Source organism: Sminthopsis crassicaudata, chromosome 3 (genome assembly GCF_048593235.1).
Source record: "Sminthopsis crassicaudata isolate SCR6 chromosome 3, ASM4859323v1, whole genome shotgun sequence".
In the NCBI taxonomy this organism is placed as follows: domain Eukaryota; kingdom Metazoa; phylum Chordata; class Mammalia; order Dasyuromorphia; family Dasyuridae; genus Sminthopsis; species Sminthopsis crassicaudata.
In genome coordinates, this window is record NC_133619.1 from 116,788,074 (window position 1) to 116,814,211 (window position 26,138).

Sequence of the window (26,138 nt, forward strand, 5' to 3'; positions counted from 1 at the left end):
GATTTCCTCCAGTTGTACAGAATGAAATTCAACTATTTGCTTTCATCTGTGGGACTCTTGCCCATGTCCTCCTACAATGCACATTAAAGAAAACACAAAATATGCTGCATGATTTTCTCTAGATTTATTGTTGTTATATTTCAATTTTTTAAAATTGTCTTATCTCATCATGGTGGGTATGCCATCTATGGCCTTCATGAATGGCTACATTTTTTTTTTAAATCATTAGATGATACCAAACCTTTTAATGATAAGAAACTCTGATTTTGGGTCATCTCTAGGCATCCTGATCTACATCTTGCCACTGGATCCAGTTGGCACCAGAGCAGAAAGTAAACGTGGTGACTTTGCACAGCCCTCCTTCACTTAAATCCAATTCACTTGCATATCATGGTATCACCTCTGTGATGTCACCCTTGTCTTTGAGAAGGAAGAACAAACAATATTGGATGACATGTATAGTCCATACTGGGATTATGTTTGTAACTTTGCTGACTGGGTTGAATGTTATAGAATGTGAGCTCTTATGAAATGGGCTTCAACCAAAGTGATGACTGATTTTCTGATTCTGTATCTCTCTGAACTTAGGCTCATCTTCAAATAATAAAATCAGAATCATTGGCTTTATACTTAACAACCTTACCTTGTATACAAACTATACAAACCTTACCAAAACATGTTCTCCTAACACATCCTTTAAGAAACCAAGGTCATCTCCAAGCCATGATAAAGGATTAGACAGGACATTATTGGAAGGTTAGTATCTGAGAATTTGGTCTGGGCTTCTTTCTGAACCTGGTAGTCAGTTATCCTTCTATGCTTCCCAGAAGCATGGAATTAATAATATCACTGTGCATTAAAAACAAAAAATGAACCCCCCCCTCCAAAAAAAAAAATACCCAACAATAACTTCTTGTTCAAACTTTTAACTGTTATGATGTTGTTTTTAAAAACCACCTCTGACAGGCATAAAGTTCTGAATGCTTTCCTCCCTCCATTAGCAAGAGAACAAAGGATTAGCTTGAAGAGTGAGAGAGTTTGATTTAAGAGTTCTTTTTCAGAAGCTGCCATCTGAAAAGATTTACTGTTTCATTCATTGGAAGGATGTTGCCTAACCTGATGTCACATATTTGAACTTTTTGATTTAAGAAGAAATTACCATTTAATATTTATTGATCAGCCACCAGGTGAATTTAAATGGCACTCAAAACTCTTAAAAAGACATGTAGAGTAAAGATATAAAAGTTCTTCAGAGATTCCAATCTAAGTTAGACAGAAATGAAGTCTTTCATCTAACTTAAGAATGAGCTGGTTTTCTCACGGTTCTGATATGATCCATCATTGGAAATACATTTAGAAAGTCAAATTATTGAAGTTGTGTCATGCAGAGGTCAGATCCACGTTTGCTATTTACAGGAATAAGAATGGAGTTAAAAAATAAATTTATTAACCACAATAACACATAATGATCTATGGTCTTCCTTCCCAACTTTTACCTGATGAGGTAAACATGACCTGAAGGTCTGGCAGTTCTCTTCTCATGTGTGATGGATATGGCATTGCCATGGCTCTGAGCAAAATATTGTTGCTTTGGCACTGCTGATGTTATCATTGCGATTATGCAACTCTGATTTTCATATAACCTAAATTTGAGAGCTATTAGAGTTTAACTAACTCACTATAAATCACTGCAACTGATCATTCACATTTCTGCTACTATTTTGAGGGGGGAGGTTTCTTTTTGGTTTAAACAAAAGAGGTAAGTGTTAGGGAAAGAAACAGTTTCCTTTGAGTCTCCTCCAATACCAATTCTAGAATGAATGAAATTCATTGGGGAGGCATAAATTATATCTCTTTTATTTTTTATTCTATGGTATTTCATGGTTTTGCCTTTTTCTTGTTTAAAAAAATTCAAAGACCACAATTTCATATGGGTACTTTCTCTGATATTTTTAAAACAAAAAAGGCAGGAAAAATTCAAAGTCCCAATCTACCGTATTTATTTTAAAGGGAAAATAAAGACTTTTTTATTTTTTTCAGAGGGAGAAAGAAAAAAATAGAAACCATAGCAAACAAATGTTTTGTGATTCACAATTGCATGTAATACATGCCACTGGTGGTTATTATCCAATTATAGGTGGCTTCTCTTGTATCGTCTTGTCTGTGTATTTTATGGGTGTCATTTTGTTTATTTTCACTTTGATTATTTTAGAATTAGGGCATCATGTAGTGTGTCTGAATACATTGGTTGATTTCAGGCCCAATCTTGTAAGCCCTCCACACCCATTTCAAAAGGACTCTACTGACTGGGAACAAGACCTCTGAAAGCTGGGGACCTCTATGAATTCCACTTTGCTTTGATTGTTTGATCAAATTCTAACAATCTTTATTTTTTCATATTCTCAAAAGAGCTTTCTGGACAAAGAAATCCTCTGGAATTATTTTTTTGAACTAATCTTTTCTGGGAAAGTATAAAGTTAAGTCTTAAAAATTATATATTTGCATAGGGTTCAATCCCTGTTTTCGTGAACTTATGGTCTTATGGGAGTAATAATTGTATACAAATAATTTTAATATGGCATAATGTGAAGCACAATGAAAAGAACAAAGAAATAGATTACTTCTGCTTGAAGATGTGAGGGAAACTTTAATGAAGGATATGGCATTTGAGCTGGAGTATACAAAGACATTTGTGCTAGACTGAAAGTCTAGAGGACCTGAGGAAGAATGTATCTGTTATTATAGACAAAGCTTAAGTATAATAAGAGCCCACAGGTAGGAAGTCCTAAGATTATGTTGAAGGAACAACAAGAGGTCCTATTTGGGTGAAGCCTAATGTACATGAAAGGGATCAAAAAGAACAAAGACTAGAAAGTAAGGATGGGGTCTAAAGTGATAGCATTAGATGAAAACAAAAATAGGACCATTAAATCATACATAAAGGTCCCTGTTGATTTAGCAAGTTGACTTAGGAAAACCACATATTAATGTTATCTATATTCTATTATATTTTTTATTTATGTGTTAAAAACTTCCCAATTATATTTTAATTTGGTTCTGGCCAGCCTGATATTTGAAACCTTTGTCCTAGAGAACTAGAGGAAAAGAGTTCAGATTTTATTTGAAAATGGAGAGCCATAAAAATTTTAAAATAACATGATAGTTTGATCAGAGCCACTCCTTAGAAAAGTCTGTCTGCCAGGAGTGCATAAGATAGATTGGAAGTAGAGGAGAAAAGACTGATGGGTAGGAAAACCAGTTGAAATGCTATTATAGTAGCCTATATGAGAGATAATAAAGCCTTAAATAAAGATGGTGGAAGGAATAAAGAAAAGGGGAAAGAGAGGAAGATATTGCTAAGATGAAGAATACAAGATTTAGTGACTGATTAGATGTGGGTGGTGAGGGAAAAGGATGAGTCAAAAATGACTCCACAATTTTGATCCTGGAAGGTTTGAAGATTAATAGGAACAGGTTTTAGCATTTGGAGTTTGAGCATCTGTGCCCTATAAGTTAGCCCAAAGAGCCAATGAGTTTCCTTCCAATTTCCAAATTCTGTGAATTTGTGAAACTGGATTGCTGGAAAAATTTTGGGGTTAAAGTTTCCAAGAGAGAATTTGACAAATTTCTCCCAGTACTCAGAAGAAGTCAAAATGACAGATTTGAGAATTATCTACAAGGAGATGATAATTGTTTTTGGAATAAGTGATACATACTCTGGGAATGAGTGAGATTGTCTAAGGAAAAAATATAGAAAGAGAAAAAAAAAAAAGAGTTGAAAGAAATCTTGAGAATGTTAGCTAATAGAGGCAGAGAAGGAAGATAAGCTTTTAAAGAATTGTAAGAAAAAAAAAAAAAAAAGAACCAGGAAAGGATTCTAGGAAGGAACCCTGGAAACTTCAGTATGGAAGCCCAGGGAAGAAAAAGTTTCAAGAATGAGAATAAAGCAGAGAAGTCAAGAAGGAAGAAGACCAAGAAAAGATACTTAGAAATGACAACTTTTTAGTCATTGGTAATCTCTGAGAAAGTAAATTCAGGGCAGTTTTAAGTTTATAAAGAGTTAAGGGACATAAAAATGCTGGAGAAGTTGAGGGGAATATTTTGAATAGACTATCTAGTAAATGGTTAATAGATCTCTGTTAAGTACCTACCACATTCCAGGATAAGCACTAGAAATCCAAATCCAAATCCAATCTTACAATGATTGTGGTGAAGGTTTATGGGAAGTGACTGTTTTGAAGTTTATGAAGACAGAGAAGATATGAGCAATGTTTTTAGGCAGATCAATGGAAAGAGAGAATTCAAGGAGACTTGAGAAAAGTGTGATTAGTGAAGCTGTGATAGAGGAAGCAAGGAGATAGAGAAATGAAGACCTGATTGAAAAGGTTAGCCATTCTTTCTCAGAGAATTAGTAATGACTCAAAGATGTTTTTTGGTTGAGTGGGAGGGAGATTTAAAGAGTTTAAATTTGATGACCCTAATCTTGTCAGTAAAATTGTCTGTGAGCTCATCCTCAGAGTAGGAGTGGAAAAGGGGGGTGGGAGTTTGAGAAGAATGGATAAGTTCTGAACAACCACTGTTGAAAATGAAAGTTCTTTCCAAGGAATAAAGGACAGTCCATCAGCACTGAGCACTCACACCACATGTGGTATAGTAGAGTGGAAAGAATCCTGAATTGTAATCAGGAGACCTGGGTTCAGGTCCAGTCTTTACAACTTTCTAGTTGTGTGGTTCCTTGGAGTCTCTGGATCTTTTTGATGCCCAACAAGAATAAACACTTATATTGTCTGTTTCATAGGTCTACTGTGAAGAAGGTACTTTAAAAACTCCAAAGCACCACAGAAATGTGGACTATTATAGTAACAATCTGTAGTGGCGGCATAGTCTGGTTTTATAAATGTCTACAGTGACATTCTGCAACAAGCAAGCAGGCATTGGTCAAATGAGAAAGAGCCTGCGGTTAAAAAGGAAAAATTTGCCTTTAAAATTCTTCTCAGTCAGGTAAGGCACATAGTTGTACAATAAAAAGCAAGAGCTTAGAGCTCTCTACTTTTAGGCCAAATGTTTGTGTGTATGTATGTGTAAATACACATTATATACAACTATGTATTTTTACATATTATTAAACAATTGGTTTCATGATGGTTGATGTCTTGACTAAACTGGACAGTTGTCTTGGTTGCTTGTAGATGGGTTCAATTTTAGATCGTGGTCCCCAAAGCAGCAACTTTTCTCAGAAACTCTAATTGAAGATTTTTCTGAATATAGAGGAAACATACAAGGTCTTAGTAAAACCCTGTATTAGCACATTGCCTATCCTTTGTGTGATACCTCAAAGGTTTGTCTTCTTTCTTCCCATGTGTACCATGCTTTCATTCACTCCTCAAAGCAGTTTGTCAGCTACTGCTGCTATAGAAAATATCATATATTGTTCCAAGAGTAGAATGCCTTCTATATATGTTAGAACACTCACTTGATTTATGTGATCTAAATTATTTATTTATTTATTATGCTTCTCTGGAGGAAGTTAGGGGCTTTTATCCTTTTTCTAAAAGAATTCCCAGTGGCATAAATATTTCCTACTTTGGTAAAGGACTACTATGTCTCGATGTGGTAAGTGGAAGGATTTGACTACCGATCTCTGACAATTTTATGGCAATCTACTTTTAGGCACTAAGGTTTGAAAAGCAGGTATGAAGCATACATACAAAGAATATATACAAATAAATACACACTTCAATAGTCCCTATCTTTGAAAATAAGCTAGATTTTTGATAATAGAAAATCTGCTTCTTGGAAAAATAGACATAGTGTCTTGAGTCTTCCCTTTCTTTTGCTTCAAATATGTTGCAGATATAGCATATAGATGTAATAGTATTCATCATTAAATATAAACACAGTGCAAAGAATGCCAACTGTCATCACTGCAATTGGCAACTGTAGACATGAAATGAGGTAATAAGAGCTAGATACCTGAAGAGGCTCCTCTTTTCTCCAAATGTAATCTGGGAATAAAAGGTCAGCCTTTTAGAGACAAGTCCAAGGAATAGTATGCCTAAAAACTGTAATTACTCATCATCAGAAACAGATTTTAGGAAGCTATGTAAGAAAAAAAAATGTTCTGGACCATAACTACAAAATTATTTCTCAAAGAGGACTGCAGAGTTCCCAAAATCTAATTTTCATCGCTAATGTGTTCAAAGCTATTTATCTAAATAGTCGAAATAACACCTGGAAAAGTATCACTGGGAAGTAAAAGTAACTGAAACTCCTCATTTGTTTCTCCCAGGTTCAGCCTGACTATTTTAGAGTGATAACTATTAAAACCAGGGCTCAAAACTCCACATAACATGCCTTTCTAGCGCCGGATGTACGAGAAGCATATAAATCCAGTAATGAACATCCTTAACTAGGATGTGAAGCAACACGATAATAAGGAAATAGACCAAGCACAAAACTATTCTTTGTAGCCATGTACAAAAGAGGTGCAATATCATACAAATTAGGAGGATTTATAATTCCCTTTCAATCTGTTAACTCTCTGGCAAAGCAAGAGGTCAATCAATTTTCACTTACAGTCCAAGAGGGAATGCTTAGCATATGGTGCCCTGATTCTTGCTGTCTTTCTTAGGAGCCCCTCCTAGGGAAGCTTTTAACTTGGCTCTGTTATCATCGTTATCCTAATGGGATGACAGGGTGCAGGACACCATGAATTCTGTTCTGTATCAATATTGTACAGTGGTTTCCTGTTGCGGTACAGGTTAGATTAGATGGATTCTGATGCCTCCTCCCGAATTTGAGTTACATGATTATGATATTTAAAGCTTCTATAACCTAGCATTTAACTACCTTTTAAGGCTTAAACTTTAATTTCCTGTGACACTGGTCATGCTTAGGGTTCACAGACTGTCCAAGAACAGTAGGAAATCAAGTCCTATGAAGATGTCCCTCATATAATAAAAACTAGGGTGAGGTTTTTTTGTTTGTTTGTTTATTCATATTGTTTTGTTTTTATAATTAAAATTATGATTTCCACTAAGGATAAATTTTAGTCTCAGGAAATGTTCAAAGAGATTATGGAAGATTACCTGTCAGGGATATTATAGAGGTCATTCCTGTTGTACAAAGATTTGTGTCCAAGATAGCTATGGCAACTTCCAACCCTTAGATTCAATACAGATTTTTTTTTAAATCTCATTCATGTGGGAACACAGTTCATTGAGTCAAATCACAGACCATATATATCTTCTTATCCTGTGAAATTCTTGTCCATGGTTTTCTGAGTCTAGGTCCAATGAGATTTCTGGTAATTGCCCACCCAAGATTTGGTGGGTGTTGACCCATGACTCCTGTCTTAGGTCCCTTCACCTTCTTGTCTTAAAGGGCTGATATGTAATCTCCTTCAGGGGCTCAACCCAACATATTGGAGACCTCTTTCTAAATAAATGATATTTTATGAATACCAATGGAACCCACAGGCTATCAATCAGTTACCCCCTCATTCTTTCTCCTTGACCAACCTCCTTCCTTTCCTGGTCATTAACTATTTCTGGTTAACTATTAACTTCACTAGGATGCTATGATTCAATAAAATGGTGATCTTTCTGAAACATTTCATTTTACCTTAGAACAGTATAATAGCACCATTGTTTTAAATCATGAGATTGTTTATTTATTTATTTATTTTTGGCAAAACATTGAAGCTAAAGAACAAGGATGCCATTTATTTGCTCATATAAATAAACTAATATTAATAGATCACATTTATATAAGGCCTTTTAAAAAATTCACAAAATATTCTCATAATAAATCTTCTGAGGCAGGTATAAAAATATTATTTTTACTTATTTTACAGACAAAGAAATTGAAATTCAGAGGTGGTAAGTGACTTGCCCACACAGCTAATAAGTTTTTCAAAATGCCACTAAGTATCTTTATGTGTTCACTGAAAATATTTTCAAGAAATCCTTATGTATTCCATAACCCCCAAAATACTAACTTTTGATTTGGTTCAATAAAAATAAGACAATAATTATGGAAAAATAATACATGAACTTTCACAGAACATAAATATTAGATCTTTACATATGTGTATTATTTGAATATACATATGCGTATAGACATATTTATACCCATTAATATTTATATCTAACTCTGTAAAATTATTGAAGGGTTTACTGAAAGATGTCTTGTTCTGTTTGTCTACAGAAGGAAATGCTAGAAGTAAGAGTTGAAATTGTAGAAAACTAGATATCTGAAAGTGAAATGCATTACCTTCTGTGGTAATGAGCTCCCTATCGTAGATGGTCTACAAACAGAGACTGAGTATTAATATTGTAGAGTGTGTTTCTATTAAGGTATATATGAGTTGGGTTAGCTGGACTCCGATATCCCTTCCAAATCTGAGATTATATGACTATGGCATTTAAAGCTCTTCATAACCTTGCCTCCTCTTATCTTTCTTCTTAAACCTCACTTCCCATCCTGTATTCTTTGATTCTTGTCTCCTGGCTATTCCATGAATAGAACACTCTATCTCTTGGCTCTGGGTATTTATTCTAGTTATCTTCCAGACCTGGAATCCCTCTCTCTCCTCTACTACTGATTACTTTTAAGTCTCAACTAATATCCTAGTTTCTAAAGGAATTTTTCATATTTCTAGTGACTTCCCTCTGTTAATCATTTCCTATTTATCCTGAATATAACTTGCTTAGTGTATATTTGTTTGCATGTTTTCTCACTATTAGATTATAAGCTTCTACATATATTTTAGCACATTTAACATGTATTAGACTACCTGCCATCTAGGGGAGGAGGTGGGGGGAAGGAGGGAAAATTTTGAAACAGAAGGTTTTGCAAGGATCAGTGTTGAAAAAATTACCCATGCATGTGTTTTGTAAATAAAAATCTACAGTAGAGGAAAAAAAAAAGATTTTAAGTTTTTAGAGGACAGGGACTGTCATTTGCCTCTTTTAATATGCCCAACACTTAGCACAGTGCTAATATCTAACAAGTGAGTAGTGAATTATATAATTCATTATATTAATATCATATTATTACATTAATTTGGTTATATAATTCAGATGCCAGAATGTGAATTAAAATATTCTGATTCTAGGTCCAATGAGATTTCCTCTAAGTTATGGTGACTCCCAAATAGAGATTTGATGGCTGTTGAGCCGTGTCTTCCTTCTCAGAACTCTTGTCCTTCCTGCCTCAAAGGCTGGGTAATGAATGAGATAAAAGTATATAGGAGGGAGCTATGTGCCACAGTTCACAGAGTATTACATTTGGAGTCAAGAAGACTTGTTCCTACATTAGGTATTCACTAACTGTGTGACCCTGAGCAAGTCACTTAACTGGCAGTAATAATTATACCTACCTCACAAAGTTGTGAGGCTCAAATGAGAAAATGTGTATAAAACCTTTTTGAAAACATTAAAGCAGTATATAAATGTTTAGTATTATCCATTAAAGGGTTCATTATAAAGAAGAAAGTAGAGGGAGACTAGTGACCACAGGAACCCCTTCTTCCTAAGTCTCTCAAACCCTAACTATATGATTATACTTTCCTAGCATCTGGAGCAGGACTATGCATGGGCAGCAAAAATGACTTTCATCATCAGCATTGCCTGCCTCCTCCACATTTACAGCATGTACGTACCAGCAGGCTTAAGGTCAAGATTTGACTTTCACAGCTTCTATAAATATTTGCTTGTTCTTCCATACTTTCAAGAACCATTGTGTTTTTGGCTTAGAATGGAAAGTAATGTAATAGCCCTTTGCTTTTTATTTAGGGTCTTTTCCCCATTGATCTCTGTGTACTTGCCAACATCATGTCATTAATCTCTTGCTACATTCATCTGAAAAAGGTAAGGAACAAATAAAATGGCACGGAAAGAGAAACTTAGGTAAAGAAAAGTTAAAAGAACTACCCCCTATCTATTTAGATTATTTGGTAGGGCAAAAGTCCTGCATACCCAATCATCTGTCTGAATAATATTCCCACTTTTGTTCAGTCATCCACATGACCAATGTTATTGATCTCAAAGTCAATCCCTGAAACCAGCTGAAGAGTATTGAGTAGATAACTGTCATACACACCCAGTAATATATCAGTCTCTCTACACCTGTGGTAGAAAAAGTCATAACATGGTATAGATATTTCAGAACAGACAGAGAACCCAAACAAAGCCCCTTATTATTGCTCTTATTTGGCTGTTGAAGATAAATAGTCAAATTAGAAACAGCTGTGTTCTAAAAGATTGGTAATGGATCATCAGAAAATTAGAGGGTTCTCTGTGAATGTATTTTAATTGCAGCTTAGGTGTGCAATTTTCTGGGGCAAACTTTTGTTTATGGCATGTCTGATTTTAACCTCAAAGCCTTTCTGTGGTATTGTCCATTTTTGTTTGTGTTTCAATTTTTCTAACTCTTTGTGACCCTCCTCCTCTCCCTTTTTTTTTTTTTTTTTGCAAAGATATTGTAGGGGTTTGCTATTTCCCTCTTTAGCTTATTTACAGATGAGGAAATTGAGGGAAACAGGGTTAAGTGACTTGCTCAGGGTCACAGAGCGAGTAAAAATCTGAGGTCAGATGTGAACCCAAGTATTTCTGACTCTAGACACAGTGTTCTATGCCTGGTGCTCTATTTATTTTCTGTGCTAACTAGATGCCCCAAAATACATTTATTCAGTGACTATTATGTGTTAGGCACTATAGTAAAGGAAACAATACAAAGAATGAAATAATTTTAAAATATTATTTTATTTTTCAAAATACACGCAAAGATAATTTTCAACAGTCATATTTGCAAAACCTTGAATTCCAGATTCCCCACCCTCTCCTTCCCAAGATAGCAAGCAATCTGATATAGGTTAAACATGTGCAATTCTTCGGTATTTAGAATGAAATAATTCTTAATCTCAAGGAACTAATTTAATCAATCAATAAGCATTTATTAAATGCTTACTATGTGAGAGTCATAATGCTAGATACTGGAAATTTTGTTTTATTTTGTTTTTTAAATAGTACTTTATTTTTCTAAATACATCTAAAGATAGTTTTCAACATTAATTTTTTTAAAACTTTGTATTTAAAATTTTTCTTCCTCCTTCCCTTACCCCACCCCAAGACAACAAGCAATCTTCTATAGATTAAATATGTGTAATCCTTTTGAACATATTTCCATATTTGTCATGTTGTGCAAGACCAAAAGGGGGGAAAACCCATGAGAAACAAACAAACAAAAAAGGTGAAAATATTATGTCTCTATCCACACTTAGTCTCCACAATTCTCTCCCTGTTTGCATATAGCATTCCCCTTCCCAAGTCTATTGGGAATTAAATTTTTTTTTAACATTTAAAATCACTCATTGTTAAGAAGAGCATCACAGTTGATCATCATACAATATTGTCCTTGCTGTATACAGTGTTCTCTTGTTCTACTCACTTCACTGAGCATCAGTTCATATGCATATTCTATAGATATAATATTAAAAGTGAAACGGACCTTTCCTTCGAGAAGCTTAAGTTCCATTGAAGAAGATGACATGCATACATATACATATATGTATGTGTGTTAAACATAGAAAAATAAATACAAGATGATTTTAGAAGGAAAAGTTCCTATCATCAGGAAATACCCTCATGTAGAAAGTGGTACTTGAACTGAACTTTGAAAAAATACAGATTCTATAGGCATAGGAGTATCATGAATTAGTATCAGCAAAAAAATCAATTTGGTTGATTGGTCAGACTCAAAGATTAGTCATTAGTGGTTGGATAGCATCTCGGAATATTGCCTCAGCGGAGAGTGTAGAGAATAATACCACCAGATTATTGGTGGGATTTTATAACAGAACAGTTTGGTATCTATAGAGATATTGCTCACTTTCCCAAATGTGATCTAGTTTGTGAGTCTCATTAACTGGACGTATACTGGTGATCTCTTAGTAAAAAGTAAAACAGAGGATAACTTCTTGGCTCATCCTAATAATAATTTCATCCTTCAAAAAAGTGGAGGAATCAACAAGGAAAAATCTTATTCTTTTTCTAATTCTCACCAATAAGAAAAGAAAGAGTTGGAGGTAGAAATAGTGTGAGCCTTGCCAGATTGACTGGCATATATTAAGTGTTTGGTAAATTATTATTGGCCTTACTTGTTGGCTTTAGGATTTTGAATAAAAGAGAAGAAATATAGGAATAAACTGTCACATATCCTAATTTGGGGGAGAGACAATTTTTAGAGGGTTCAGAGTAAAGATAAATAGGATTCCATGGACTAAAATTTTATGAGAGAAATCAGTCTGCGGAAAGCTATCAAGAACAAGATTTTGAAGACACAGAGTAACAATTCTGATGAAGAAACAGTGAGGAACTGATTGAAAAAACTGGTAAGTATGCAGAGGGTATATGGAAATCTACTAAACAAGTAAGATTTTTTTCAGAAAAAATAGTCCAAACAAGTAAGATTTTTTTCAGAAAAAATAGTCCAAATAAGACAAGAGCAGTAATGGAGGATGAAGAGAGATGGAATACTAAAGTTCAGAATGAGCTTAGTTTGCAGAAGAAAGTTAAAGACGAATTCTTTGTTTTTAGCTACTTAGGAAAAAAAGAGATAGAGTTGGTGATTATATTGGAGGAGATGATGATGATGACTGACAATGGAGAAAAGTCAGAGCTATTCATCTCTCTTATTCCTTCTCTTTTTTTCTGCCAAAGAAAATGACCTTTGTCCTGGAAGCAAAGGAACAAAAACAGCTAATAAGGAATTGATTCATTGATATAGAAATTAAGTGCGAAGATAGTAAGAAAACATATAATTGATTTGGATGATTTCAAGTCAGCAGGACTATATAAACTATAATAACTGTATTCAATGAATGGCAGGTATAGTTACAGAGACATTGTAAACCATCTGTGAAAGTTTGTGGACAATGGAAGAAGTATTACAGAACTAAAAAAGTCCAGTATCCTGATTTTTCACTAAGAGAAAGATAATGAAGCCACAAACTATGGGACAATGAACTTGACCAACAGTCCTGGCAAAATTCTGAAGAGTATTATTATCATTAAAGAGATGTTTATGAGCATCTAGAAAGGAAAGCAGTGATAATCAAGAGTCAGGATGACATCATCAAGAAAAGGTCATATTGTATTAGCCTTATTTCCTTTTCTGACAGACTAAATAGAGTATTATAACAGGATAATATTCTAGATCGAGTTTACCCAGTATAATAATACCTAACATCTGTTGTTATTGTTCAGTTGATTAGTGTCCAATTCTTTGTGACCGTGTGAACTACAGCATGTCATTGCTGTCTGTGGCATTTTCTTAGTAAAGTTATTGGTTTGCCATTTACTTCTCCAGTTATTGTTTGCCCTTCATTCTCGAAGAGGACCATGACATCAGGGAGATGATGCCATGAAATGCAAATAAATTGGATCTGAGTGAGGGAAGTAAGATCATCTGCCTTACTTTCCCTTCCAGAGCCATTTGGGTCTAGAGACAAGATAGATCAAGCTGACTGGAGATGGCCCCAGGGGATTAAGACAAGTGGAAGTTACACAATTAGACAACATTTGTATAGTGCTTTATATATGCTAGGTACTTTGCTAAATATTATTTCATGTGATTTTCAAAGCTACCCTGAGAGATAGATGCTATTATTGTCACCATTTTATAGATAAGAAAACTGAGACCAGCAGGTTAAATGACTTGCCTCAAATCATTCAGCTAGTGCTAGATTTTGAACCCAGGACTTACTGACTACAGACTCAGCATTATATCCACTCTTTACTTAGCTGTCTCTATATATTTGACAGTCTCTTATGCTAGTCCTACAAATGTCGTTGGACTAGATGACCAGACAATTAAGTATATTTGGAACTGGTTGATTGTCCAGATTCAAAGTATAGTCATTAATGATTGAATATCATCTCTAAATGGTATCCCAGCAGAATTGTCTGTGGCTTTAAATCTATGCTGTTTAGCATTTTTTAATCAATAGCTTTAATAAAGGCCTAGATGGCATGTTTGCTAAGTTTGTTAAGTTAAGCTAGGAGGAATTGCTAACATATTCAGGGAACAAATCAGAATGCCAAAGCTTTTAGATAATCTCAAATATGGACTCATTCTAACAAGAAGAGATTCAATAGAGATCAAGTCCTACATCTGAATTAAAAACATCTCATGGAGTTTCTCTGGGAACTAGGAGAGTGGAGGAATGACCATGTTCCCTGAAGGTCTGTTGCTCCTAGCTAAAGCAAAGAATTGCTGATAACTATTTTCCACTTTTTTATGTAATCAAGTCTATGGCAGATCTATTGGGAGGATGAGAAAGAGATTATATAGAAGATTGAAGTTGTCTAATATATACCTATAGCTCAATTAAAAGTTAGATTGCTGGGTGGCATATTTGATAGAGTACTGAAATCAGGAACATTCCTTTTTGTGAGATCAAATCTGGCCGCAGACACTTTCTTTGTGACCCTATTTAGCTCAGTTCCTCATCTATACAATGAGCTGGAAAGAAAATGGCAAACCACTCCATTATTTTTCCAAAGAAAACCTCAAATAGGGTCATAAAGTGTAGGAAATAACTGAACAACAACAAAAAGAAGAATGTCAATGTTTTGTGCACTGAAGAGAACCATAATAAATGTTAGGCAGAAACAGAACATTTAAGAAGGCAAGTAAACATAGAAAAGACCCTGTCTGATCCAGACCTCAGCCCAGGACTACCAATTTTTGATCCTTTAATATCAACAAAAATAACAAAAGCATGGCCACTTACTCATGATGCTCTTTTTTCTGCTAAGTAAACTATTGGACAAAAGCATCTTTAATAGGAACTGAGAAAAGTGGGAACCTAGAAAGTGGCAGAAATGGAAAAAGACATTTAAAGAAGCTTTGGGAGACAAATAAATGAGGAAAAATCGCATAATACAAGGACTGTCATCAGTGTGAGTCATGGCATTTTCCTGAGGAAATGCCTACTATGAATATTAGGCAATTTCTCTAAATGATAAGGACCTACTAGGGATAAACAAACTGCAGCTTGGAGGACGGATATTACTTAAAATGTAAAAATCATTCTTAGCTTACTTACCAACTGCACAAAAAGCAGGTTATTTTGGCTGTATTTTGCTAAACTCTCAATTTAAAAGGACAATGTAATTTCTATGATTGGAAGAATATTCCTGTCTCAGTCCTATTTCTTTGAAAAATTTAATTCTACCTTCTAGCAAATGATTACTTAATATTTAGTATTATATTTGGTAGTATAGAGAAGTAGGCAAGGAGCTAGACTATATGCTGCTATGATCTATATTGGCCATGTGATTATGGGCAAGTACTCTTGGTCAGTGGTGCCAAACTCAAATAGGAAAGGGGACTGCTAAATCCCTATAACCTCATACTAACTCAGAAAACATTAACCTTATTTATGTTTTATTGTGTTTTTATTTATTTTGTTAAATATTTCCCAATTGCATTTTAATCTGGTTGCTTTGCACTTGGGGATGTAGGAAGCCATATGTGGCTTGGAAACTGCTTGTTTGTTATCTCTGTTCTGGACAACTCTTTTAGAGAATTTCAGAGAAATTACCTGTCTGCACTGAGAGAGTTTCCTCACAGGAATTATTAAATTCTAGGTCTGGTCCTGAATCCTAAGTAGAATTAAAATTGGTTTAATGTATGTAATTATATTGACTCTATTTAAAAATGAACTTATTTGATAAAACTAACTGGGTGCAGTCATTATTCATGGCAAAACTATGGTCACCAATTAATGACCAACATAGCCACACCATTGAAGTTGTGATATTAATGTTGATAACTATAGTTTTTTTAATGCAATTAACATGGAATAACAAATATTGGGAGGCACAAGCATATAATATTTTTCTATATATTATAATTAGGACATATATTAAACTGATTATTATATTTTGGTAGTATACATAAGTTTTTATTTAAAAAGTTTATATTCAAATTGCTCAGGTATTAATTTATATTTCATCAGTATATAAGCATAAGTTCTTAGAATTTTGGAAAATATAAATCTATGCTAGTAATAATAATACTTAATTTATATAACATAATATTAATTACATAATATATAATATACACATATAACAAAATGCTAATTTATAAAATATGATGAGGTTTACAAAGCACTTTACAAATACTATCTAATTTGATCTTAGAAAATAACCTTTGAGATAGCATGCTTTTATTATTTCTGTTATACAGATGGTGAAATGACTTGCCCAGAGTCACGTAGTTAGCAAAGATCTGAGGCAGGATTAAAATTAATTTTTTCTGGATTCTAAAGTCATTAGTTTATTTACTCTATTACCTCTATTAATAGGTGTTTTTTTTTAAATTATTTTTAATTTTATAATTTTATAATTAATTTTAATTAATTATTTATTTATTTAATTAATTATTTTTTATTATTAGCAGTATTGGTAACATCTAGATTGTGATGTCTATATATGTCTTAGGGAGTGTTATTTTCTGCAAGGAACACTGTGACTGGTTTATTAATTGGAACAATATTGTATACACAGAGAATCTAAAGTCCTATTATAGCTGGCATTTGGATAATAAACACACAGTGGGTTTAGCTTATAAATGAAAGGCGGGATATACAAAGAATTTGAATATATATTGGGATTATAGGAATGAGCGGGGAAATTCCCCTGATTGCTTAATAGTTAAGGTTTAAGTTTTTCTACCTACTCAATATTGGAGTATCCTTTGATGTATTCCTTGATGATATAAATTTGTTCTGTTGAATATTGATGTCTTACTGTAATTGTAAACTATGGAACTCATTGTATAGGGTGGAACTCTTTGTTACTTACTATTTGCTTATAAACCTATTTTGATCTTGCTTCTTGCGCATTGGTTACAAGATCAAGTTGGAGCTAGAAATTATTATTGAGACACGGATGCAGATGAATCAGCAACCCACCAACAAGGCAAGATTGTCTCCAGTCTGCTTATTGAGTGCTACATTATGCAGTCATAATAATGACTAAATAGAACATTCGTCTACTGAATCAGTTTTGGGTAGCTGAAGGGAAACAGTGGGAAGTATTGGAAAAGCAGCCTCATAAAGATGTTGGCTAGGCTTTTCTAAATCCTTCCATTGTTCCTCTCTTGAAAGAGGCAGCTTCCATCTGGTTGACCATAGTCATGTTTATTAAACCATTTGGATGACTATACTAATATGCAAACATATTGCATAAACTAGTGATTTTGGATCTAAAACTATGCAGGATCAGAAAAGAATTGATGTTGGAGTGGTAAGCTCTCATTTCTAGGGATGATAATGTCAGCATAGCCTATCACTTGGACAGCTGGACTTTTTATGATTTTAGCCTATTGATGCCAGCTACAAGGTAAAGGAGAGTAAATGAGGAGTCAGGCTAGGAAGAGGTAAAAGAGTTCTCAGAATTTTTTTTTTCAAATTCTAGTTGCTTTACTTACTACTTTTCCATGTGTGTCTACTAGGTATCTTTGTGTATATGTATATATATATATATATATATATATATATATGAATACCCTTTGAGCCAATTATGTCACTATTAATACTATTTCCAAAGGTGATCAGGGAAAAAGGAACTTATATGTTCTAAAATATTTATAGCAGCTCTCTTTGTATTAGCAAAGAATTGGAAATTGAGGGGATATCATCAATTGTGGAATGGATAATCAAATTGTGGTATGTGATTGTGACAGAATAGTACTCTGCTATAAGAAATGATGAGCTGGTTGATTTTAGAAAAACATGGAAATAATGAATGAAATGAGCAGAAACAAGAGAATATTGTATATAGTAACAGCAATATTGTTCAAAGAACAACTGTGAATGACTAAGTTATTTTGAGTCTTATAAATACTTAAATCAACCACAAAGGACCTATGAAAGAAGATGCTATCCACCTCTGGAAAAAACAAAAAATAAAACAAAACAAAAACTGATGAATAGAAGTATGCATAGTTTGGCTTTGTGAATGTATGTGAAGGAGTAAGGGAGAAAAAGGGAGGGAGAGAGAGGGATGAAGGGAGAGAAAAGGAAGAAGGAAAAGAGAAGGGCAGAGGGAAGAAGGGAGAGAGAAAAACTGAGAGAGAGAGAGAGAATAGAAAGTCCAGGTATGGGGAACAGGCTATAGACATCCTTTGCTTAAGGTGTAAGTTTGGCAACAATTATAGCTATGCATTATCTAGAGGGAAATAGAAAGTCCAGGTATCATAAAAGGAACTATCTCTCAGAATCCAGGATAGGTTGCCTTTGCCTAATACCATGGTGAAGTGCCCAGAGTGAGAGAAAAAAGACAAGTTAACTCAGTATCAGTCTCATCTCTGATGAGAATTCTGTCTCCTATGACATTATCACTACTGCCTCCTGATAAGGTAGAACAGTTCTTTCAACCAGAGGCAGAAACTAAGGGTAGTAGCCAAGGAGACTTTACAATGATGACTGGACTCTACCATGATAACAGCTTTAATCATTCCTCCCTTTTAGAAATCCTTCTAGGGAAATGCCAAAGACAATTGCCTCAGGCATATCTTTCTATTCTCTGGTTTGCATCTTATTAGCAACTTATTAGGTTTTATGCTTTTTTGTTTCATAGGAAGGTTTTGTAACAAACAATACCATATAATGAGAATGATCCTCAATGGAAGGAATGATTGGTATCCTTAGCCCAGGAGAGAAATAAAACCATCTCTTCAGACTTTTTCCTCCCTTTTATGGAGAATAAGACTGGTAGAAAGAAACATCAATAATAATGGTTAATACAAAAGAAAGTCCATCTACATCTAGATTCTATCAATATTACTCCTGACTAGTAAAATCAAAAGATGTTTCTATTAATACATTTGAAAAACAAAAACAAAAAACAAATCTCTAGCTTCCTTAGTCCTGTGTAGTACAAAAATTTTACTACTCTAAACTCCTGCTGATATTTGAACCTTACCTGTAATTCTAGGTTTTCCTGGAGTTATCATTGTGTATAACTTTGCTTTTCAAGGACCGATTCAATTCAATAAACATCTATTGCACTGCTGCTATATAGCTTTGTAGCAGGCATTGGAGATGCAAAGATAAAAATGAATCCTTCTTGCCCTCAAATAGTTTTCATTTTATTGGGCCAAAATGGCTGAGAACTGAATGGTCAGCAGAACTGATTGGCATCTTTGGATTTGTAACATTCATGCTTTTTATGTAATCAATAAACCCTCTAGAGTTAGATTTAAATTATATGAATTCCATTTCTAATCCTTGAGATCTTCTAGAACTGGACATTTTGAGTACTCTTTCAACCACACTTCGTCAGAACAGAACCTTGAAGACTACAATTCATTTTATTGAATCAAACAAACAAAAAATCAATGAACAACAAATACAGAAGCTTATAATTTGCAACCTTCAGCTATTATGTGACCATGACGTTGTTTTCTGCTATATGAATAATGTAGAAAGCCTTTTATATGTATTCTGGATTAACTCTGCATTGTTTTCTTTTTCTTTTCTTTTTTAAAGTTTTTTTTAAAGGTTTATCTTTATTTTATTGATAAATGTTGATTTAACATAGCAGGCAAATATAAATTTACAAAGCATTTTTCCTGAGGAGAATTAAGCAAAATAATTCTAGAGAACAGCTATAATTGATGGTGCATGCAAATGTTTGTTAAAAGAAAGAAAGATTGAAGTTTAACCTTCAATAAGGAAGTACCATTGTGTTGTCTATTTTGTTTAATTTGAGTGAGTTCTTTTGCTATTTAATGTTCTTTTTTTAATGGAAATTAAGCAAAATAACATTAATCTAGTTTCTTCCCCTCCCAGCCCTACACAACTAGGAGAGAAAAGAAAAAAAAAACATTTACTATAACAAATATGTACAATCAAACAAACAAAAAAATTTTTTCTCATGATCTGTGCTCCAAAAAATGTGTATCTAATTCTACACCTTCACTTGAAATCTGTCACTGTTAGTCAGGAGAAAGAAGACATCTAGAATCATAGATGGTCATTTACTTGTTCATAGTTCTTCAGCTTGATTCTATTTATAGTGTTATTGATATTTGATAAATTATTCTTCTAATTTTGCTCACTTGATTCATGAGTTTATACATGTCCTCAAAATTGTTCATGCTTATTATAATGACAGTATAGTATAAATGGTTCTTTGGGTTCTGCTCATTACATTTTGCATTAATTCATATGTCTTTCCTTGTCTCTTTGAAATAATTTATTTCATCATTTCTTACAGCACAAATAATGTTCTGTACATTCACAGACCACAATTTGTTTAACCATTCCTTACTTAGTTTTTTTTCCATATTTCCATATTAGTCATATTTTGAAAGAAAATATAGACAAAAAATCCAAGAAAAATAAAGAAAAACATTTTTTAAAAGTTTGCTTCAATTTTCATTCAAATTTTTTCAATTCTTTCTCTGGAGGTGGATGGCGTTTTTCATCATAGATTCTTCAGAATTCTTGGATATTCGTATTGCTAAGGATAGTTAAAAATCAGGATTTTATTTCTCAGGTTGCAATTCTCTGTCTGCTACCTTGGATATGGCCATGGTCTTGCTCCTATTATTTTTTTAGTACCCAGAATTCACTCCCCCAGAATTGTTCTATAGAAAAGTTTAGCCTATGCTACTGCCAACTTTGCTAATTCTATTTCTCTTTCTATTATTTTAGGAGTAGCTTTATCTCCAGACTAGCTGAGATGGCAGAGTAGAAGATAGCAGTGCTGTCTACCTTGCTACACTAATCCACAAAAATCTAAAAAGAATATTTGATTGAGTAATAATCAAGAAATCTAAGGAGAAACCACAGTGGGTTATCTTTATATCACAAGATCAAAGTTTGACTCACTGACAGTATAAGACCTGTAGCAGAGGCGTGGGCCAGGATTGAGGACTCAGCCCCTGGAGCTCAAGCAGCAATACAGGTGTCCCAGAGGTAGCCAGACTATACTTTGGCTGGCACCTGAAGGAAGCCAAAGAGACTAGAAAACAAGAACGGGAATGATGAGTTACAGACATGGGGGAGAATCCAGCTAAAGTCTCAGCTCAAGACTTTGGACAGGAATAACAAGATCTAAGAGCTGACCCCTTATCTCAGATTCAGTCCCAAGAGCTCCTATAGGAATATCAGCAGCTCAGGGTTGCCTAGAGTTTTAATCTTTAAAATACATACGGTAGCCCAGAAGGGCTAGTCTAATAGAATGGTTTTCAGAAACTTCTGACCCTCCCAGACAGATGATAAGGGTTGTGGTCAAAGACTATCTACTGGAGCTTTATCTAGTATTGAGTCTGTAGATTCAAGATTTTTCCTTGTCCCAAACCAGGATCCAGTGGCAATCAATTTGTCCAGGCTCTTGAATTGAACACAAAGTACCCACTAAATTTTGCAGTTCCCAGGATCAGGTGCCCCTCTGAACCTTGAAGACTATAGCATTTAATAACTGAAAACATTAAAAACTAAACTCATTCTCTTCCCCCCCCCCATCCACTCTAAATTTCCCTTTTTCTTAACTTTCCTATTATTGTCAAAATTAACACCAAAATCTGGTACCTTTAAATCACCTGGGCTGCTAAATGGCATGAAGGGTAAAGCACTGGGCCTAGAGTAAGGAAGACATGGACACAAATTTAGTTACTGTTTGAAAACAGTTAATAGCTGTGTAAACAAATAACTCTGTTTGCCCAATTTCATCAACTGCAAAATGGGTATAATAATAGTACTTACTTCCCAGAGTTACTGTGAAGAAGATATGAATAATAATTTGTAAAATGCTTAGCATATGGTAAATATAAATATAAATGCTTACTCCCCTTCTTCCCCAGGTACTCCATCTAGTTACCATTCTCAATTGCTCACTTTCTCTCTCTCCCCCTTAATCAATTTGTTGCTAAGTCCTGTATATTCCACCTTTACAATGTTTCTGATATGTCCCCTTCTCTTTGACACAATCACCTTCTGTTCTAGGTCTCACTACCTCATATCTATATTATTTCAAGAGCCTTCTGATCAGCTTACCTTGCTCCAAGTCTCTCCTCACTTCAGTACATCCTTCTCCTAGCTGCCAAATTGATTTTCCTTAAGTGTAGATATATGATCATGTTACCCTCATCATCAATAAATACTGGTGGTTTCCTATCATATCCATGATTAAATATGATTAAATTTCAACTTGGCATTCAAAGCCCTTTGTAACCTGATTCCCTAGAACCTTCCCAGACTTCTTAGATATTATTCCTCCTGTCCATCACCCAACCCCAATGGTCACACATACATATTCACTAATCCACCGACACTGGATTCCTTGATGTTTCTTACAAAAGAAACTCCACCACCCATATGGGGTATTTTCCTGGTTGTCCTCTGTGCCTAGAATCCTGTTTCTTTCACCTTCTCTCCATATCTTTTCCCTTTGGTTCCTTTAGATCCCAAATAAAATCTTATATTCTATAAAATCCTCTTTCCTGATTCCCCTTCATACTGGCTCTTTTTCCATTTTATAATCTTGTACATATGGGTTTTCATGCTGTCTCTCTCATTGGACTGTGAACTCCTTGGGAACAGTTACTAATTTTTTATGTACCTTTTTTTTTTTTTTTTTAAATCCCAAGCATTTAGCCTAATACCTGTGCTCAGTAGATATTTAATAAATGCTTACTGACTTAATGCAAGGTCACAGTAGCCCTTCTAGAAGTAGGCAAAGCCTGACAATAATCCAAAAGCCCAAGCCTAGAAGTAAGAATGGAAGAATAAGTAAATAAGCAAAGATAAAGAAGTAGGCAGGGATTTTCATTGTTATTTGTTGTTGTTCAGTCTCTTCTTGTCCCCATGGGCCATAGCACATCAGGTCTTTCCATCTTCTATTATGTCTCAAAGACTGTCCAACTTCATGTTTATTGTTTCCTTGACACTATCTATCCCATCTCTGCCATATCTTTTGCCTTTTGTCTGCATTTTCCTCTCAATATCAAGGTCTTTTCCAATGAGTCCCAACTTCTCATTATGTGGCTCATTTAAAGTTCGCTTTTAATATTTGACCAATTTGGCCAATTTAAATTTCACCTTTAGTATTTGAACTTCTAATGAGCATTCTGAATTAATTTCTTTTAAGTATTGATTGATTTGATCTCCTTGCTATCCAAGAAATTTTCCAACATATTCTCCACCACCACAATTTGAAAGTTATTAATTCTATAATGGTCAGGTTTCCTTATAGCCCAATTCTCACAGCCATACATTGATAATGGAAAAACTATAAGGACACAGAAGACATAAAATCAAAAGAATATCCCCTAAACATTTATAAAAAAAGCCTAAGGTAGGGGAAAAACATGACTTGGACACAACTCAATTAGAATTACTATAAACAATAAATAAAGAAGCTTCTTTTTAACTGTTAAATATTATAAATGAAGTCATAACAATTGAGAAAAGAATTAGAAAAGTGAGGGCTTTGGAGGCAAAATTTAGAAAGGTTGTTAATAGCTTAGCATGAAAAGTACAACAAGTTAATGGCTTTTTTATCGAATTTTTCTTGTGCTGCATGATAAATGTAGAAATATGTGTAGAAGAATTGTATGTGTTTAGCATATATTGGATTACTTGCTGTCTAGGGGAATAAGTGGGGAAGGGAGGGAGAAAAATTTAGAATATGGGGTTTTGCAAGTGTGAATGCTGAAAACTATCTTTGCATATATTTTGAAAATTTAAAAACTATTATTTTTTTAAAGTTTATTACTACATTTGAATAGAATTAGAAAAAAAAGTAGGTAACTGGAAGACAAATCTTTGCCCCAACTTTCTTTGATAAGGAATAGTTCCAAGATGATTCAAATTTATAAGAATTTATGAATCATTCCCTAAATTGATATGGATATGAAGAGACAGTTTGCAAAGAAAATAATCTAAACTGTCAAAAGGTATAATACAAAAAGTTTCAAATTACTAATGCCTAGAGAAATAAAAATTAAAGTCACTTAGTGGTTTTACCTTTTGCTCATCAGTTTAGTCATATTGACAAAAAAGGTAAATGACAAGTGATGGAGGGGTTGTGAGAAAATAGCCACATTAATTCACTATTAATGATAATGTGAATTTGACCCTGCCATTCTGTAGAGCAGTTTGAAACTATGCCCCCAAAGTCATTAAACTTCACATACCCTTTGACTCAGCAATACCATTACATGTTATATACCCCCAAAGAAATAAAAGAAAGATGAAAAGGACCCATAGGTACACACATATTTATAGCGTATCTTTTATTAGTGGCAAAGGGCTGCCCATCAATTGGGAAACAGCTAAACACCTTATGGCTTCTGAATGTCATGAATTACTCTGGAGTTTAAGAAGTGATGAAAGAGGGTATTTCAGTGAAATCTGGGGGCAATGATGCAAAGTGAAATAAACACAACAAGGAGAAGAATTTTTTACAATAATAGCAAAGTAAAAACAAATAACCTTGATAGAGTGGCAGAGTACACATCATACCATGGTGAATAAACTGTTGGACTGGAGAGTAAGGAGATCTAGGTACTTGTTACACTTCTGTCATGTATCCTTGGATAGGTCACTTGTCCTTTCTTGATCTTAACTACTTCATGTTTATGATGAAAAAAGGATGGACTGAATGATTTCTAAGGTCTTTCATTGTTCTAAAGTCCTAAGATTTCATGAGTTTGGGTAAGAAGTTTTAGAAATTACGCCAATGAGGATTTTAACCAGATACAGAAGATAAAATCGTGAACATTCTGTCTTCAACAGAACTGAAAGTGGGTGTGGTTCATTCTTGTGATTTCAGGAAGAATATTAGTCTAAGTTCCAAAGCCAATTACTAGATCCAACACCTAAGCTCAAGTCTATGTTCATTTTCCTCTATAAATCCTCCTTAAAACAGATAATGATTATGTTGAAGCCACAGAAACTCTTTTCTCAACAGATCTCCATAACCTAAGATTTTTGCTCCAGTGGCAGATATATATTCCATTTAATTCTATAATATTGGAGTTTTGAATACCTCCAGGTGAAATAATATGATGGTAATACTTCAGTTCATTGAATGAAAGGTTTCAAATTAATATAAATTCATAGTCTCATTTTATAGAGGTGAATATGCCGGGTTTGTTAGGTGAAGTTTTTTAGATTAGCTTGCATGTTTTAAATTAAAAAGGACAATACTTTTAAAGATGCCAATAAAAAGTTAATCAAGCTACTACAAAATAATTAGTATGGGAGGAGCCAACTAGAATTTGAGAGTTGACCTACTTTCCCAGGGATGGATAGATTTCAACAGAACGAAGATTTGAACTATTTCCATATGAAAGAAATCACATTAATCATAAATTCATTTTTGCCTATGAGTGCATATTTGTCAAACCCAGATAAAACAGAAAAGAACAAAAACAGGCAGGCAGAATCTACATGTACCAGAGGGAGTTGGAACAAATCTGACTAATTATCTCTCAATCTCTTTCTATATCTTTCCATCTGTGTATGAAGTATAATGCCTATCACTGTACCATCACAGAACAATCAATCTAAGTTGAACACTTCAATTATCCTTCTTGGAAGAGTGCTGATTTCTCCACCGCTTTCTCTTTGCCAATAGTGACATTGATTAGTCAGGGGGAGAGTGGATGGCATGCTCATCAGAATGGAGTTACCAAAGTTTCTTCCAAAAGAGGGAAGTTACATTGATCACAGTCTTAACGTGATGAAATGCTGTAGAAAGCCAGTCATCGGGACTGACTTATTTCTCCTTCTTTTCCAGGATAGCCCAGTGATCCTCTAGCTGGGCTGGCTTAGACGCAGCACTATCCCAATCTCAGGGACAATTGAGGAGGGAGGTAATGAGCACTGCAGCATCCATTTGCATTCTGAGACTCTGGAATGAAGTTGTGAGGGAAGCAGATGGATGAGACAGATGGGTAAAGCTTACTCATTCAACACTGTAAAGGGGAGGGCAAATAGTTTCCATTTGGCTATGGTAGTAAATGGGAAACTAAGTTGACCTCGGTGGTGTCATTTGAATCATCTACAGTTGGGTATGTTTTCCTGTGGTATGTCCAGATAACGAGTCTCA

General features: G+C 34.3%; 1 long non-coding RNA gene across 2 annotated transcripts in view; it reads left to right on the forward strand.

Annotated features, from left to right (window-relative positions):
• The window catches only part of LOC141560681 (uncharacterized), a 75,389-nt gene extending 49,452 nt beyond the window's left edge, over positions 1-25,937 (forward strand). For both annotated transcript variants that reach the window (XR_012487780.1, XR_012487779.1), the window contains exon 3: positions 25,827-25,937. This is a non-coding gene — a long non-coding RNA (uncharacterized LOC141560681). The remainder of the gene's footprint in view (positions 1-25,826) is intronic.
• Positions 25,938-26,138: the final 201 nt, after the last annotated feature.